Here is a 9,723-nt window from a genome sequence, read left to right as displayed (position 1 = left end):
TATGTCTCCCCCTCAGAAGTCTTTATCTTTTAAAGATTCATACTGAAATATCTACAGATGAAATAATATTAATATCATGTTTGTTATTTTTCTCAAAATAATCTGACAGGAGGGATTGCTAAAGGAGATGGGGCTATAGATAAGATAACTAATCACTAATCACTAATTGATTATTATTACAAATGGATGATGCATAGGAGTTTGTTGGCATTTGAAATCTTCCACAATGAAGGGTATTTTTAAAAGCTTACACACAATAGTATTTATATCATGAAAACACATACAAAAAAGTATGACTATCTAGTGCATTAGCATGGTTGCCATTGGTGGGAGTGGGGATAAAAGGAAATAAAAATGAATGAATGAAGCACAAGAGTCTAGCACAGCCCAGTAACCAAACTTTGCCATAAGCTAAGGATTACAATTGGCTCAACTTTTGTACAATATAGGACAAAACAAAGTCCCAAGTCTTTGGACAGGCATTTTAGTTCTTTGAGATTTGGATTTTACCTACTTTTAAAATATTTTTAGTTATTCACCTTCAAAATCTAACATTCCATCAAAATGGAATGGTCACTTGGATTACGAGCAGCCCATTCTTTTACATGATGTAGTTCTTAATAATCCTACTGCCCCCAACTCCGTGTCTGTGTCCCAACCTCTACATAACAATTTTTCACTGGTCCTTCAAAGTCAAGCCCAGACAACATTGTTGCTCCACTGATGCCTCTCCAGTGACCCTTTCTTCCAATGGAGAAAAAATCTATATATAAAACAAAACAGAAACAAAAAACATAGCACTTTATCAGAATTTTGCTTAAATAATTATCCTTTTCTAATTTGTACTAGAGGGCTTGGGGGTTTTTTGTTTGTTTGTTTTTTAATGTACTGTAGCTCTAAAGATCCAGTTCTTTGCAGTGTAGTATCCTAGGAAACCTACCCATTGTATTCATCTCTGTATCCCAAGCTTAGCACTGTGTCTCAAATATTGCAAGTGTTTCCTGAATGATCAGTGAGGGAAGAAGGCAGAAAGGGTGGGAGGGAAGAAAAGAAAGGTTGAAATGAATGAATGAACTGTGTTTCAATTCCCTGGTTCTCTCAAGGAAGAAAACTGATTTAAAAAAAAAAATCCAAACTCACTTAAAACTGTGGGAATGATTTTATAGGAAAAGATGTCATCACTTTTTTAACTGTTAACTTCTCAGTCGTCCAGGGCTTCCGTTTTTTAAAAGCATGTGAGCACATATATCAAACAAGATAAAATAAAGAAAAATGCAAGGTAAACACTGAAAAACATGTTCAGATGCCTTTTTGTTAGGACACTGCCCCAGTTTTATGCCCGAAATAAGGGCAGCAACACGGAATATGGATTTCAATCCGTTGCGTTGAGGAGAGGTGTGCTTCCCTGGACTTACCCTGCCTCCTGAAGCTGGCAGATTTAGCAAGAGGCAAAAACAGGCAGGAGGACAAAGAAAATTCAGTCTTCTTATGGGTGGTGGCACGGAGAGCTGAGCAAGACTGAAGGAGGGAGGAGAAGGGGATGACAGAGGATGAGATGGTTGAACAGCATCAACGACTGGATGGACATGAGTTTGAGCAAGCTCCAGGAGTTGGTGATGGACAGGGAAGCCTGTTGTGCTGCAGTTCATGGGGTCGCAGAGTCGGACACAACTGAACTGAACTGATAGAGATTCTGGAGCTATCATCCCCTGCCTTATTTTCATAGGTCTGTGACTTTGGACAAATCATTCAACCTCCGATCTTCTCTGTTGAGTTCCCTGATTTTAAAATGGGGCATCAACTATCATAGTCCCCATTGTTCTTGCCAACTGTCTTTTCTGAATTTTCTTTTAAATGACTTGATGCCTTTTGGGGGGAAAGGAGGCTGCTGCAGCCTTTCCTTGTTAAGAAGGAACTGTATGGACATTCTAAGGAGACTAGTCTCTGGAAGGAGGATGGGCAAAAAGGAGGGATGGGGGCCCCAGGCGACAGTGAGGTAAGGAGGCGTGGGCAGGAGCACCCCTAAACGGCTTGGACACCACCTGGCTTCCAGCAGAGCTGGGCCCCAGGGACGTCTCAACCTCCACACTGGGATGTCACCGAGATTCCGACGACCACACGATGCTGGCGGCAGCATCCTGGGACCTTCCTTTCTCTGCAGACCTGGGAAGGCTCTGGAGAGGATCCCTGATGCCGGAGGATGCAGAAGATGGGGCCCAGACAGACCTGGAGAGAGAGCCGTGAGTCCGTCCTGGAGACAGGAGAGGGGCGGCCTGTAAGCCTGGGGTTCGGCGCCTCTTCCAGGGCTGTCAGAAACACTAGTGGGAATGTGAGGGGGGTGCAGGGGCTGAGGTCAACCAGTCACATCCTGGGGTGAAGACTCGTGACAAATTGGATATTAAAAATTAATATCACACACTACATATAAAATTAATATTACAATTAATATTCACACACTACTATATATAAAATAGGTAACTAATCAGGATCTGCCGTACAGGACAGGAGAAACTACTTAGTACTCTCTAGTGGCCTCCACAGGAAAGGAATCTTAAGAAAGAGTGGCTGTGTGTATATGTATAACTGGTTCATTTCACTGTACAACTGAAACTGACACATTATAATCAATTATACTCTGATACAAGTTTTTAATTAATGACACTTCATTGTATACCCCAGGTGGATGGAAGCAAGACTTGCTGCTGAAATCACCATGTACATCATGCCATATTTTGCCAGTTCTAAGATGCCGTTACATTTGACCCTTGAATAAGGATGGGACTAGAGGCACTGACCCTCTTCATAGTTTAACAGTGAAGAACCTGTGTATAAATTATAATGGACTCTAATATAAGTCACACTATTTAAAAGGAGTAATTTTCAATAGGAAATAAGGTGATAATTCATAATCAAAAGGTAGGGCAAGACTGTATATTGTGTTTTTTTTGGAAAAGCTTTCTAACTGCTTTATTTGACCATTAAATGTTGCTAAAATTGTCTATTTAGTCTCCATGAAAATATAGATGTATCCTAAACCAATTATTTAACTAACATTTTATTGGTAGCAAAACACTATGTGGTTATATAAATAAGAATTAAAAATGAGATGTAGCCCACATACTGTAGAGTATTAATATTAAAGCAGGTATATTAGGACTTCCCTGGAGGCGCAGTAGATAGGATTCCGCTTGCCAATGCAGGGGACACAGGTTCGATCCCTGGTCCAGGAAGATCCCACATGCCTCAGAGCAACTAAGCCCATGCACCACAACTGCAGGCCTAGTGCTGCATCTAAGGAAGCCTGGGTGCCTGGAGCCTGTGCTCAGACAGAGGAGCCACATCAACGAGAAGCTCGCACACGGCAACAGAGAGCAGCCCCTGCTTGCTGAAGCTAGAGAAAGCCTGCACAAAGCAACAAAGACCCAGCTCAGCCAAAAATAAATATACAAATAAAGTATATAGTTTTTAAATCATAAAAAAGATATATGATATGGTGAGAAGATAATTGCTATTATATGTATAGGAGGATGTATAATCAAACTTCGGTTCATTGGAGGATAGGAGGAAAACAGAACTCTTTTCACAAAACGATTGATATTTTATTATGGCTCACTCCAGGTAATATGAAAATAATAAAATAAGAGTTCCTTAAAATTTATGATTATAGCAGATATAGAAATATTTCCTTAGAGCTGCGATTTCCTCTTAAAAGCTATACCATGCATATGTAATAAAAATAAATGCATTTCCTACTATTCCTCATAACTTCCATCAAAGGTCAATAGTTATATTATTCTAGAATCATCAGTATACAAGTATTTCAGAATCAGTTTATAAACATCTTGTTTTAAATATCACTGTCTCGTAGAGGTCTTTTCTGAAACTCTCTCCCATCTTAACTGTATCCCCCTCTCCTTATTCCTTGCCATGGCTCTGCTTTACTGTCATGAAGGTGTCAGTCGCTCAGTTGTGTCTCACTCTTAGCGACTCCAGGGACAACAGCTCCTCTATGGAATACTCCAGGCATGAATACTGGAGTGGGTCACCATTCCCTCCTCCAGGCGATCTTCCCAACCCACTGACCAAACTCGAGTCCCCCGCATTGCAGGCAGCTTCTTTACTGTCTGAGCCAGCCGGGAAGCCCATGATTTAAAGGTATGCGTTAACTCATACATCTCTTAACACCACTTTCTTTCTACCCAACCTGGCTGTAAATGGAGAGAGAACTACCCTGCCTTTTCTTTACTTCTTTGTCCCAGCACCTAGCACAGTCCAGGGAACCCAGTAGGCAATTAACAACTACTCATTAGCTCTCTTCATATTTCCCCACTACCCTGACCTTACTCCTTTTCCTGCCTCTTTCCCTTAAAAAAAAAAATTATTGAAGTACAGTTGGTTTCCAATATTTTGTTTCAAATGTAGAGCAAAGTGATTCAGAAGATATTCTTTTTCAGATTCTTTGCACTGGAGTGGGTTGCAATTTCCTTCTTCATTTCCCATATAGATTATTACAAATTATTGAGTAGAGTTCCATGTGCTATATAGGAGGTCCTTGTTGGTTATCTATCTTATATACAGTGGTGTTACTCCCAAATTCCTAATGTATCCCTCTTTCTCAACACTTCTGAGCTCCTCTGTTAATCCCTGCAAAGTGTTCACCAACCTCTGGAACTAGGAGACCATCTCTGAGAAGCAGCAGTTAAAGAGACCTGCCATTAAGGATGGTGCCACCATCCCAAGATGGGAGAAGGAACACAGACACTCTCTAGAAATGCTACAGAACATGGGGACGGGATGGGGAAAAAAGACCTCTGACTCCAACACCCACAGGGCCAACAGCTGACTCTGTAGGAGAGCTCTGGGCCCCTTGTCTTTGATCCCCTCTGCCCTGGGAAAGAGCAGGGGTGTCCAGAGAGCTGAAGGGGAGAAGCAAGGCGCTGAGCACCTGGATTTGAATTTGAATTCTGCCATTTACTTGATAGGCAACTTTTAACTATGCTTAAATCCTTAAAGATTGCTTTTTCCAACTGCCACACGGAGTTATTATTGCCAGGCCCCACGTGATGGTCATGAGAATTAAATGATAGGATGCTTATGAGTTTGAACCCAGTCACAGGCACGAACTATGGCCTCAGTGAATGCAGTGCAGCCTCCATAGTTATTGGTCCTGGCCTTGAATTAGATGAATCGGCTTCTTTCATCTATTCTAGTCTTATAGACTGAATCACCTACCCAGTATCTTCCCAATGAGATACTGTATCTTACATATGCACAGCTATAGCTTTGGTTTCTTTTTTGTTAACAATAGACACTAATCAAAGAGATCCTGTCCTGCTCCTCCTCTAACCTATATGCAGCCAGTGTGAGCACCGAGACGCTGCAAGCTTTCTCACAAGATAAAGGACGTCCACCTTACTCTCTGTGCCGGAGATCAGCTTGGAGGCCCCTTAAAAGACCTCAAACATAATTTTAGAAATAAGATGATAAATAGGCCCATATCTTTTATTAATACGGGCACTCCTCTTTTAATTACACTTTGAAGATGCTGCATTTTTCACAAATTGAAGGTTTGTGGCAACCCCACATCAAGCAAGCCTATTCATGCCATTTCTTCAGTAGCATTTGCTCACCTCATGTCTCTGCATCTCATTTTTAAAAAATTCTTTCAAAAGCTTACACTATTTCATCATTATTATGTTTATTATAGTGATCTATGTTCAGTGATCTTTGATGTTACTACTAAACCCTGCTTAAGGCTGGTTATGTTTCTTAGAATAGAGTATTTTTTAACTTAAAAATTTACATTTTTTAAGACAGTGCTGTTGCTCTTAATAGACTACAGTATAATGTAAATGTAACTTTTATATGCAGTGGGAAACCAAAATATTTATGTGGCTCACTGTGTTGACATTTGCTTTATTGTGATGCTCTGAACCAAACCCACTCCTAATCTCTCAGAGGTCTGCCCGTAGTTCCTGCAGAAAACCTTCTTCTGTAGAGAATTTTTTTGAGGCGCTTTCATATATGTTATGCTGTTTGAACTTCACAATAACTCAGTGGCTGGAACTGCTATCATTTGCAGTTTCTTTCCTTACTTTTTTTAAAGAAAAATTTTATTGGAGGATAATTGCGTTACAGCATTGTGCTGGTTCCTGCCACACCTCAGCATGAGTGAGCCGCAGGTGCACAGGTGGCCCCCCATCCTGAACTCCCTCCATCCCCCTCCCCAGCCCACCCCACCCCTCTAGGTTGTCACGGAGCACTGGTCTGAGCTCCCTGCATCACGCAGCACATCCCACTGGCTCTCATTTTCCACGGTGATGGATGAGTCTCCAGGCCCCTCTCAGTCGGCCCCACTCTCTCCTTCCCCACTGTGTCCACAGGTCTGTTCACGTCTGCATCTCCATCTGTACTTTCCCCGATTTCTGTCACTAGCACACTAGCTTCTGAAAGAATGAGCTAGTCGGGGAGGAACCTAAGACGCTGCTCCAGGCTCTCCCTGGCTGGTTTTTCTTTCTTTCTTTCGTCCCTTTTTCTTTCTTTGTAATCTTTATTGGAGTATAGTTGCTTTACAATATTGTGTTAGTTTCTGCAGAACAGCCAAGTGAATCTCTTCCCTTTCTTCCTTCTTTCACTTTTCCCTCAATTCTTTCTTTCTCCGCCTTTTCCTGATAATTCCTCATGTTATGCACCAGTTTTATTCCCTTCCTCTGTGACTCTGGATTGCAATACTAAGGCATTACTAAACTACAAGCCTCAGAGGAAACAAAACATAATAGACATTGTTTTTTTTTTTTTTAATTTCAACAGTCTTCTTTCTAAATATGGTTAAAAGAAACTCAGCTTTCATTAATCATGCAATAACATGTTACCTGAATTAATGTTAATAGACTTTAAAAGACTGAAGTAAATATTTGAAGGCTTACGTTGGCATTTCTTTTTACCTTTTAAATAAACTACCATATAATCATCTGAATATAAAACAGCCCCACAACGATATAAACTAGCCATAACTTGAAAACAAAAGCCCAGAAACCTCAGAACATATTACCCTAGTTAAAATGGGGTGACCTGAATCTCCTTTTTACAACTATAAAATACAAATATGGATAAAAGAGAACACTTGCTGGGGGTTCCATCTTGAAGAAGCACAATTTATGTTTGTTTCTTATGAGGAAAAAAAAATACAGGATTTATAAACAAACTTGGCCATAATATAATATGGATTAAATTACTTGTTTCTTACAAATTTGACATTATCAGAAGTACCAAATATCTGGAAAATGGCACTATTTGTACTTTGCCCTCTGGTTTCACAGCTTAGACGCCTCCAGCCCCGGGGAAAGGAACTTTCTCTCTTGTGGTCTTGTGGTCTCAATGCTCTTCTGAGCAGAGTCTAATGTTAGCAAAGCAATGTCATTAATTATCATTTTCAACCCAAATAAATGGAAAAAAAAAAAAAAACGACCCATGTGACGTGTTGAATCAATTTAATGAACTTCAAATCAAATATTCTTTGACGTTTTGACACTATTTTGGCATACTTAAATCTCACCATAAATCTTTCACGAATACTTTAGGTTTAAGGAACTGTTTAAATACTATGCTTCTAAGATCTAGAGATTCATAACAAACTATCAAAGGTAACTAAAGTGTCTGTCTTTCAATAGCAATTACAGTGATTATCTCATTTTGAAGAAATTTAAGAAGGAAACAATATGCCCTACCTGAAGGAAAACGGAGGAAAAAAAACTCTCTACTTCAACTAATAGAGTTTACCCCAGCAGGTGTGTGAATGCTGTCGCTTCAGTTGTGTCCGACTCTTTGTGACCCCATGGACTGTCGCCCATGAGGCTCCTCTATCCATGGGATTCTCCAGGCAAGGATACTGGAGTGGGTTGCATGGCCTCCTCCAGAGGATCTTCCCGACCCAGGGATCGAACCTGCGTCTGTTAAGTCTCCTACGTTGGCAGGCAGGTTCTTTACCACTAGCGCCACCCAGGAAGCCCAGGCAGGAGAAAGGAACATTCTCTAGAGCTGGCAGCTTTTTTGGCCTGCAAAATCACAGGACTGGTAGTTAAATCATTTGTAAAACTAACCACAAGAAGATCTAGTATACATAAATCATCACAGTAACAATTACTGTTCTCTATTACTTTCTTCAAAATGGCACCTAAAATTCGTCACATCTATTCTCCTGTTTATTGTCTGTCTTCTCCCTCTAGAAGGAAAGTTCATGAGAACAGAAATGTGGTCCTTCCCGTTCAGCCAAAGACAGGAACAGTACCTGCATAGAATGAGTAGCTAGTAAATATTTGTTAAATAACTAAGCACACATTTCATCCAACTGGCAGAATATTGCCTCCATTATATAACTGTGTATCATCCAAACATCCAAAAGTTCTTTGCAACCCAGATCAACATTGGTACTCATTTCAGAGCTAGTTTGTGGACATATTTAATCCATGTTCTTAAATATTAAAAAGATATCTGTAAAAGATTTCTTAGGTATTTGTTTCGCACAGTGAAAAGAAGATAGCAACTAAATTTAACAGTAAGAATCTTACTTCCAAGGACAAATTCTCACGCCCAAGGTTTTAGCTCTTGCTATCACCCCTGCAATTTTTTTTTAACCTTCTGTTCTGTATTGGAGTATAGCCAATTAACAATGTTGTGACAGTTTCAGGTGAATAGCAAAGGTGATGCAGCCATACATAAACATACAACCATTTCCCCCAGGTTCCCCTCCCATCCAGGCTGCCACAGAACATTGAGCAGAGTTCCTTGTTGCTTATCCATTTTCAATCTAGCCGTGGGGACACAGGTTTGATCCCTGGTCTTGGAGGATCCCACGTGCTGCCAATACTGAGCCTGTTGCCTGGAGCCAGGGCCCCACAACAAGAGAGGACGCCCCAGTGAGAAGCCCAGGCACTGCAGCTTGGGAGCAGCCCCCGCTCACTGCGACCGCCGAAAGCCGTGTGCGGCCGTGGAGACCCAGCACAGCCAAAAATAAATAATTACTTGTCACCCTTGCATTTTACTTATGACTCAGAAAGCCTGCTGAATTTCCCCCAACACACACATCTGCAACTGCGGGGCCATGACCCTGAAAATGGCTCGTGAGCTCTCACACAAGTTACATTTGGTTTTCCTCGACAGAAAAAAAGGGCTTGGTTTGTGTGCTTGAGAGACATCCCCGGACAGAGAAATTTTCAATTACCGTGAGTTTCAGTGAATAGTACTGAAAAGGAGTGGCCTATTTTACACTTATGGGTTTACTTTAAGAAGCATACTTAATGAATATTTTCCTTTAAAAAGAAATCATTTCTTGAGGGTCTTCTAGCAATTTCCACGGTACTGTTATCGCTCATCCAGTCTTTCTCCCTATCTTCCTCCAGCAGCACATGACTTAAGCAATTCTTCAAATACCCAAAAGTCCTGGACAAAGAAATTAAAATATATAGAGAGAAAAAACAGAAATGTACACGAACTAAAGATGTCGAGTTTAAGAGTTTCTTTTGTCTAGTCTTGAGCCACTGAAGATGATTATCTGATTCTGAAAGTCTCTACCATATGAAATGAAGGCATCACTCTTGGGGCAAGAAAGGTACTGAATGTTCTGTCAAAGACCCAGGTTTAAGTGCAAGTTCTATCATTGAACATTCCTCCAGCTCAGTTTCCCCATCTCTAAAAGGAAGTCAAAAAAATAAAATAAAAGGAAGT

The sequence above is a fragment of the Odocoileus virginianus genome, chromosome 27 (genome assembly GCF_023699985.2).
Source record: "Odocoileus virginianus isolate 20LAN1187 ecotype Illinois chromosome 27, Ovbor_1.2, whole genome shotgun sequence".
Taxonomy (NCBI): domain Eukaryota; kingdom Metazoa; phylum Chordata; class Mammalia; order Artiodactyla; family Cervidae; genus Odocoileus; species Odocoileus virginianus.
The sequence above is the reverse complement of the archived record's forward strand: the minus strand, read 5'-3'. Positions refer to the sequence as shown.